This window comes from Leiobunum rupestre, chromosome 3, assembly GCF_980474605.1.
Source record: "Leiobunum rupestre chromosome 3, qqLeiRupe1.1.hap1, whole genome shotgun sequence".
In the NCBI taxonomy this organism is placed as follows: Eukaryota; Metazoa; Arthropoda; class Arachnida; order Opiliones; family Sclerosomatidae; genus Leiobunum; species Leiobunum rupestre.
The window spans coordinates 12,995,469-13,006,001 of NC_143386.1; positions in this window are offsets into that span (position 1 = coordinate 12,995,469).

The following is a 10,533-nucleotide window of genomic DNA, read 5'->3' on the forward strand; positions in this document are numbered from 1 at the left end:
CTGGCAGCTCTGTTTTGTTAACCACACTAAGAAAATAAATATAAATTTTGAATTAATTTTTAAGAATTATGAATATTTCCAGCTCCAAAATCCATTTATATGGCAGATTGCCGTGTTGAAATACCAAATTTTGGTAAATTTCTTTCGTTTAACAAGAAAAATCGACACAAGTAATTCATTAACAAATCGTAAACTTGAATTATTATTGATATAAATAAGCCTGGCAGCTCTGTTTTATTAACCACACTAAGAAAATAAATATAAATTTTGAATTAATTCTTAAGAATGAAGAATATTTCCAGCTCCAAAATCAATTTATCTGGTAGATTGCCGTGTTGAAATGCCAAATTTTGGTAAATTTCTTCAGACAAACAGAGTTTTGAAGAAACATTGACACAAGCAATTGATTAACAAATCAATAAACTTGAATAATTATTGATATAAATAAGCCTGGCAGCTCTGTTTTGTTAACCACACTAAGAAAATCGATAGAAATTTTGAATTAATTCTTAAGAATGAAGAAGAATTTCAGTTCCAAAATCCATTTATCTGGCAGATTGCCGTGTTGAAATGCCAAATTTTGGTAAATTTCTTCAGTCAAACAGGGTTTTGAAGAAACATTGACACTAGCAATTGATTAACAAATCAATAAACTTGAATAATTATTGATATAAATAAGCCTGGCAGCTCTGTTTTGTTAACCACACTAAGAAAATAAATATAAATTTTGAATTAATTTTTAAGAATTATGAATATTTCCAGCTCCAAAATCCATTTATATGGCAGATTGCCGTGTTGAAATACCAAATTTTGGTAAATTTCTTCAGTCAAACAGAGTTTTGAAGAAACATTGACACAAGCAATTGTTAACAAATCAATAAACTTGAATAATTATTGATATAAATAAGCCTGGCAGCTCTGTTTTGTTAACCACACTAAGAAAATAAATATAAATTTTGAATTAATACTTAAGAATGAAGGATATTTCCAGCTCCAAAATCAATTTATCTGGTAGATTGCCGTGTTGAAATGCCAAATTTTGGTAAATTTTTTCAGTCAAACAGAGTTTTGAAGAAACATTAACCCAAGCAATTGATTAACAAATCAATAAACTTGAATAATTTTGGATATAAATAAGCCTGGCAGCTCTGTTTTGTTAACCATACTAAGAAAATAAATATAAATTTTGAATTAATTCTTAAGAATGAAGAAGAATTTCAGTTCCAAAATCCATTTATCTGGCAGATTGCCGTGTTGAAATGGCAAATTTTGGTAAATTTCTTCAGTCAAACAGGGTTTTGAAGAAACATTGACACTAGCAATTGATTAACAAATCAATAAAATTGAATAATTATTGATATAAATAAGCCTGGCAGCTCTGTTTTGTTAACCACACTAAGAAAATAAATATAAATTTTGAATTAATTTTTAAGAATTATGAAAATTTCCAGCTCCAAAATCCATTTATATGGCAGATTGCCGTGTTGAAATACCAAATTTTGGTAAATTTCTTCAGACAGAGTTTTGAAGAAACATTGACACAAGCAATTGATTAACAAATCAATAAACTTGAATAATTATTGATATAAATAAGCCTGGCAGCTCTGTTTTGTTAACCACACTAAGAAAATCGATATAAATTTTGAATTAATTCTTAAGAATGAAGAAGAATTTCAGTTCCAAAATCCATTTATCTGGCAGATTGCCGTGTTGAAATGCCAAATTTTGGTAAATTTCTTCAGTCAAACAGGGTTTTGAAGAAACATTGACACTAGCAATTGATTAACAAATCAATAAAATTGAATAATTATTGATATAAATAAGCCTGGCAGCTCTGTTTTGTTAACCACACTAAGAAAATAAATATAAATTTTGAATTAATTTTTAAGAATTATGAATATTTCCAGCTCCAAAATCCATTTATATGGCAGATTGCCGTGTTAAAATACCAAATTTTGGTAAATTTCTTTAGTTTAACAAGAAAAATCGACACAAGTAATTCATTAACAAATCGTAAACTTGAATTATTATTGATATAAATAAGCCTGGCAGCTCTGTTTTGTTAATCACACTAAGAAAATAAATATAAATTTTGAATTAATTTTTAAGTATTATGAATATTTCCAGCTCCAAAATCCATTTATATGGTAGATTGCCGTGTTGAAATACCAAATTTTGGTAAATTTCTTCAGTCAAACAGGGTTTTGAAGAAACATTGACACTAGCAATTGATTAACAAATCAATAAGATTGAATAATTATTGATATAAATAAGCCTGGCAGCTCTGTTTTGTTAACCACACTAAGAAAAAAAATATAAATTTTGAATTAATTCTTAAGAATGAAGAATATTTCCAGCTCCAAAATTCATTTATCTGGTAGATTGCCGTGTTGAAATGCCAAATTTTGGTAAATTTCTTCAGTCAAACAGGGTTTTGAAGAAACATTGACACTAGCAATTGATTAACAAATCAATAAACTTGAATAATTATTGATATAAATAAGCCTGGCAGCTCTGTTTTGTTAACCACACTAAGAAAATAAATATAAATTTTGAATTAATTCTTAAGAATGAAGGATATTTCCAGCTCCAAAATCTATTTATCTGGCAGATTGCCGTGTTGAAATACCAAATTTTGGTAAATTTCTTTAGTTTAACAAGAAAAATCGACACAAGTAATTCATTAACAAATCTATAAACTTGAATTATTATTGATATAAATAAGCCTGGCAGCTCTGTTTTGTTAACCACACTAAGAAAATAAATATAAATTTTGAATTAATTCTTAAGAATGAAGGATATTTCCAGCTCCAAAATCTATTTATCTGGCAGATTGCCGTGTTGAAATACCAAATTTTGGTAAATTTCTTTAGTTTAACAAGAAAAATCGACACAAGTAATTCATTAACAAATCTATAAACTTGAATTTTTATTGATATAAATAAGCCTGGCAGCTCTGTTTTGTTAACCACACTAAGAAAATAAATATAAATTTTGAATTAATTCTTAAGAATGAAGAATATTTCCAGCTCCAAAATCCTTTTATCTGGCAGATTGCCGTGTTGAAATACCAAATTTTGGTAAATTTCTTCAGACAGAGTTTTGAAGAAACATTGACACAAGCAATTGATTAACAAATCAATAAACTTGAATAATTATTGATATAAATAAGCCTGGCAGCTCTGTTTTGTTAACCACACTAAGAAAATCGATATAAATTTTGAATTAATTCTTAAGAATGAAGAAGAATTTCAGTTCCAAAATCCATTTATCTGGCAGATTGCCGTGTTGAAATGCCAAATTTTGGTAAATTTCTTCAGTCAAACAGGGTTTTGAAGAAACATTGACACTAGTAATTCATTAACAAATCGTAAACTTGAATTATTATTGATATAAATAAGCCTGGCAGCTCTGTTTTGTTAACCACACTAAGAAAATAAATATAAATTTTGAATTAATTTTTAAGAATTATGAATATTTCCAGCTCCAAAATCCATTTATATGGCAGATTGCCGTGTTAAAATACCAAATTTTGGTAAATTTCTTTAGTTTAACAAGAAAAATCGACACAAGTAATTCATTAACAAATCTATAAACTTGAATTATTATTGATATAAATAAGCCTGGCAGCTCTGTTTTGTTAACCACACTAAGAAAATAAATATAAATTTTGAATTAATTCTTAAGAATGAAGGATATTTCCAGCTCCAAAATCTATTTATCTGGCAGATTGCCGTGTTGAAATACCAAATTTTGGTAAATTTCTTTAGTTTAACAAGAAAAATCGACACAAGTAATTCATTAACAAATCTATAAACTTGAATTATTATTGATATAAATAAGCCTGGCAGCTCTGTTTTGTTAACCACACTAAGAAAATAAATATAAATTTTGAATTAATTCTTAAGAATGAAGAATATTTCCAGCTCCAAAATCCTTTTATCTGGCAGATTGCCGTGTTGAAATACCAAATTTTGGTAAATTTCTTCAGACAGAGTTTTGAAGAAACATTGACACAAGCAATTGATTAACAAATCAATAAACTTGAATAATTATTGATATAAATAAGCCTGGCAGCTCTGTTTTGTTAATCACACTAAGAAAATAAATATAAATTTTGAATTAATTTTTAAGTATTATGAATATTACCAGCTCCAAAATCCATTTATATGGTAGATTGCCGTGTTGAAATACCAAATTTTGGTAAATTTCTTCAGTCAAACAGGGTTTTGAAGAAACATTGACACCAGCAATTGATTAACAAATCAATAAGATTGAATAATTATTGATATAAATAAGCCTGGCAGCTCTGTTTTGTTAACCACACTAAGAAAAAAAATATAAATTTTGAATTAATTCTTAAGAATGAAGAATATTTCCAGCTCCAAAATTCATTTATCTGGTAGATTGCCGTGTTGAAATGCCAAATTTTGGTAAATTTCTTCAGTCAAACAGGGTTTTGAAGAAACATTGACACTAGCAATTGATTAACAAATCAATAAACTTGAATAATTATTGATATAAATAAGCCTGGCAGCTCTGTTTTGTTAACCACACTAAGAAAATAAATATAAATTTTGAATTAATTCTTAAGAATGAAGGATATTTCCAGCTCCAAAATCTATTTATCTGGCAGATTGCCGTGTTGAAATACCAAATTTTGGTAAATTTCTTTGATTTAACAAGAAAAATCGACACAAGTAATTCATTAACAAATCTATAAACTTGAATTATTATTGATATAAATAAGCCTGGCAGCTCTGTTTTGTTAACCACACTAAGAAAATAAATATAAATTTTGAATTAATTTTTAAGTATTATGAATATTTCCAGCTCCAAAATCCATTTAACTGGCAGATTGCCGTGTTGAAATGCCAAATTTTGGTAAATTTCTTCAGTCAAACAGGGTTTTGAAGAAACATTGACACTAGCAATTGATTATCAAATCAATAAACTTGAATAATTATTGATATAAATAAGCCTGGCAGCTCTGTTTTGTTAACCACACTAAGAAAATAAATATAAATTTTGAATTAATTTTTAAGAATTATGAATATTTCCAGCTCCAAAATCCATTTATATGGCAGATTCCCGTGTTGAAATACCAAATTTTGGTAAATTTCTTTAGTTTAACAAGAAAAATCGACACAAGTAATTCATTAACAAATCGTAAACTTGAATTATTATTGATATAAATAGGCCTGGCAGCTCTGTTTTATTAACCACACTAAGAAAATAAATATAAATTTTGAATTAATTCTTAAGAATGAAGGATATTTCCAGCTCCAAAATCAATTTATCTGGTAGATTGCCGTGTTGAAATGCCAAATTTTGGTAAATTTCTTCAGTCAAACAGAGTTTTGAAGAAACATTGACCCAAGCAATTGATTAACAAATCAATAAACTTGAATAATTATTGATATAAATAAGCCTGGCAGCTCTGTTTTGTTAACCACACTAAGAAAATAAATATAAATTTTGAATTAATTCTTAAGAATTATGAAAATTTCCAGCTCCAAAATCCATTTATATGGCAGATTGCCGTGTTGAAATACCAAATTTTGGTAAATTTCTTCAGACAGAGTTTTGAAGAAACATTGACACAAGCAATTGATTAACAAATCAATAAACTTGAATAATTATTGATATAAATAAGCCTGGCAGCTCTGTTTTGTTAACAACACTAAGAAAATCGATATAAATTTTGAATTAATTCTTAAGAATTAAGCAGAATTTCAGTTCCAAAATCCATTTATCTGGCAGATTGCCGTGTTGAAATGCCAAATTTTGGTAAATTTCTTCAGTCAAACAGGGTTTTGAAGAAACATTGACACTAGCAATTGATTAACAAATCAATAAACTTGAATAATTATTGATATAAATAAGCCTGGCAGCTCTGTTTTGTTAACCACACTAAGAAAATAAATATAAATTTTGAATTAATTTTTAAGAATTATGAATATTTCCAGCTCCAAAATCCATTTATCTGGTAGATTGCCGTGTTGAAATGCCAAATTTTGGTAAATTTCTTCAGTCAAACAGAGTTTTGAAGAAACATTGACACAAGCAATTGATTAACAAATCAATAAACTTGAAAAATTTTTGATATAAATAAGCCTGGCAGCTCTGTTTTGTTAACCACACTAAGAAAATAAATATAAATTTTGAATTAATTCTTAAGAATTATGAATATTTCCAGCTCCAAAATCCATTTATATGGCAGATTGCCGTGTTGAAATACCAAATTTTGGTAAATTTCTTTAGTTTAACAAGAAAAATCGACACAAGTAATTCATTAACAAATCGTAAACTTGAATTATTATTGATATAAATAGGCCTGGCAGCTCAGTTTTATTAACCACACTAAGAAAATAAATATAAATTTTGAATTAATTCTTAAGAATGAAGAATAATTTCAGTTCCAAAATCCATTTATCTGGCAGATTGCCGTGTTGAAATACCAAATTTTGGTAAATTTCTTCAGTCAAACAGAGTTTTGAAGAAACATTGACCCAAGCAATTGATTAACAAATCAATAAACTTGAATAATGATTGATATAAATAAGCCTGGCAGCTCTGTTTTGTTAACCACACTAAGAAAATAAATATAAATTTTGAATTAATTCTTAAGAATGAAGAATAATTTCAGTTCCAAAATCCATTTATCTGGTAGATTGCCGTGTTGAAATACCAAATTTTGGTAAATTTCTTCAGTCAAACAGAGTTTTGAAGAAACATTGACCCAAGCAATTGATTAACAAATCAATAAACTTGAATAATTATTGATATAAATAAGCCTGGCAGCTCTGTTTTGTTAATCACACTAAGAAAATAAATATAAATTTTGAATTAATTTTTAAGTATTATGAATATTTCCAGCTCCAAAATCCATTTATATGGCAGATTGCCGTGTTGAAATACCAAATTTTGGTAAATTTCTTCAGTCAAACAGGGTTTTGAAGAAACATTGACACTAGCAATTGATTAACAAATCAATAAGATTAAATAATTATTGATATAAATAAGCCTGGCAGCTCTGTTTTGTTAACCACACTAAGAAAAAAAATATAAATTTTGAATTAATTCTTAAGAATGAAGAATATTTCCAGCTCCAAAATTCATTTATCTGGTAGATTGCCGTGTTGAAATGCCAAATTTTGGTAAATTTCTTCAGTCAAACAGAGTTTTGAAGAAACATTGACCCAAGCAATTGATTAACAAATCAATAAACTTGAATAATTATTGATATAAATAAGCCTGGCAGCTCTGTTTTGTTAATCACACTAAGAAAATAAATATAAATTTTGAATTAATTCTTATGAATGAAGAATAATTTCAGTTCCAAAATACATTTAACTGGCAGATTGCCGTGTTGAAATGCCAAATTTTGGTAAATTTCTTCAGTCAAACAGGGTTTTGAAGAAACATTGACACTAGCAATTGATTAACAAATCAATAAACTTGAATAATTATTGATATAAATAAGCCTGGCAGCTCTGTTTTGTTAACCACACTAAGAAAATAAATATAAATTTTGAATTAATTCTTAAGAATGAAGGATATTTCCAGCTCCAAAATCTATTTATCTGGCAGATTGCCGTGTTGAAATACCAAATTTTGGTAAATTTCTTTAGTTTAACAAGAAAAATCGACACAAGTAATTCATTAACAAATCTATAAACTTGAATTATTATTGATATAAATAAGCCTGGCAGCTCTGTTTTGTTAACCACACTAAGAAAATAAATATAAATTTTGAATTAATTCTTAAGAATAAAGAATATTTCCAGCTCCAAAATCCATTTATCTGGCAGATTGCCGTGTTGAAATGCCAAATTTTGGTAAATTTCTTCAGTCAAACACTTTTTGAAGAAACATTGACCCAAGCAATTGATTATCAAATCAATAAACATGAATAATTATTGATATAAATAAGCCTGGCAGCTCTGTTTTGTTAACCACACTAAGAAAATAAATATAAATTTTGAATTAATTTTTAAGAATTATGAATATTTCCAGCTCCAAAATCCATTTATATGGCAGATTCCCGTGTTGAAATACCAAATTTTGGTAAATTTCTTTAGTTTAACAAGAAAAATCGACACAAGTAATTCATTAACAAATCGTAAACTTGAATTATTATTGATATAAATAGGCCTGGCAGCTCTGTTTTATTAACCACACTAAGAAAATAAATATAAATTTTGAATTAATTCTTAAGAATGAAGGATATTTCCAGCTCCAAAATCAATTTATCTGGTAGATTGCCGTGTTGAAATGCCAAATTTTGGTAAATTTCTTCAGTCAAACAGAGTTTTGAAGAAACATTGACCCAAGCAATTGATTAACAAATCAATAAACTTGAATAATTATTGATATAAATAAGCCTGGCAGCTCTGTTTTGTTAACCACACTAAAAAAATAAATATAAATTTTGAATTAATTCTTAAGAATTATGAAAATTTCCAGCTCCAAAATCCATTTATATGGCAGATTGCCGTGTTGAAATACCAAATTTTGGTAAATTTCTTCAGACAGAGTTTTGAAGAAACATTGACACAAGCAATTGATTAACAAATCAATAAACTTGAATAATTATTGATATAAATAAGCCTGGCAGCTCTGTTTTGTTAACCACACTAAGAAAATCGATATAAATTTTGAATTAATTCTTAAGAATGAAGAAGAATTTCAGTTCCAAAATCCATTTATCTGGCAGATTGCCGTGTTGAAAAGCCAAATTTTGGTAAATTTCTTCAGTCAAACAGGGTTTTGAAGAAACATTGACACTAGCAATTGATTAACAAATCAATAAACTTGAATAATTATTGATATAAATAAGCCTGGCAGCTCTGTTTTGTTAACCACACTAAGAAAATAAATATAAATTTTGAATTAATTTTTAAGAATTATGAATATTTCCAGCTCCAAAATCCATTTATCTGGCAGATTGCCGTGTTGAAATGCCAAATTTTGGTAAATTTCTTCAGTCAAACAGAGTTTTGAAGAAACATTGACACAAGCAATTGATTAACAAATCAATAAACTTGAATAATTATTGATATAAATAAGCCTGGCAGCTCTGTTTTGTTAACCACACTAAGAAAATAAATATAAATTTTGAATAAATTCTTAAGAATGAAGGATATTTCCAGCTCCAAAATCAATTTATCTGGTAGATTGCCGTGTTGAAATGCCAAATTTTGGTAAATTTCTTCAGTCAAACAGAGTTTTGAAGAAACATTGACACAAGCAATTGATTAACAAATCAATAAACTTGAATAATTTTTGATATAAATAAGCCTGGCAGCTCTGTTTTGTTAACCACACTAAGAAAATAAATATAAATTTTGAATTAATTTTTAAGAATTATGAATATTTCCAGCTCCAAAATCCATTTATGTGGTAGATTGCCGTGTTGAAATGCCAAATTTTGGTAAATTTCTTCAGTCAAACAGGGTTTTGAAGAAACATTGACACTAGCAATTGATTAACAAATCAATAAAATTGAATAATTATTGATATAAATAAGCCTGGCAGCTCTGTTTTGTTAACCACACTAAGAAAATAAATAAATATTTTGAATTAATTTTTAAGAATTATGAATATTTCCAGCTCCAAAATCCATTTATATGGCAGATTGCCGTGTTGAAATACCAAATTTTGGTAAATTTCTTTAGTTTAACAAGAAAAATCGACACAAGTAATTCATTAACAAATCGTAAACTTGAATTATTATTGATATAAATAGGCCTGGCAGCTCTGTTTTATTAACCACACTAAGAAAATAAATATAAATTTTGAATTAATTCTTAAGAATGAAGAATAATTTCAGTTCCAAAATCCATTTATCTGGCAATTGCCGTGTTGAAATACCAAATTTTGGTAAATTTCTTCAGTCAAACAGAGTTTTGAAGAAACATTGACCCAAGCAATTGATTAACAAATCAATAAACTTGAATAATGATTGATATAAATAAGCCTGGCAGCTCTGTTTTGTTAACCACACTAAGAAAATAAATATAAATTTTGAATTAATTCTTAAGAATGAAGAATATTTCCAGCTCCAAAATCCATTTATCTGGTAGATTGCCGTGTTGAAATACCAAATTTTGGTAAATTTCTTCAGTCAAACAGAGTTTTGAAGAAACATTGACCCAAGCAATTGATTAACAAATCAATAAACTTGAATAATTATTGATATAAATAAGCCTGGCAGCTCTGTTTTGTTAACCACACTAAGAAAATAAATATACATTTTGAATTAATTCTTAAGAATGAAGGATATTTCCAGCTCCAAAATCTATTTATCTGGCAGATTGCCGTGTTGAAATACCAAATTTTGGTAAATTTCTTCAGTCAAACAGAGTTTTGAAGAAACATTGACACAAGCAATTGATTAACAAATCAATAAACTTGAATAATTATTGATATAAATAAGCCTGGCAGCTCTGTTTTGTTAATCACACTAAGAAAATAAATATAAATTTTGAATTTATTCTTATGAATGAAGAATAATTTCAGTTCCAAAAT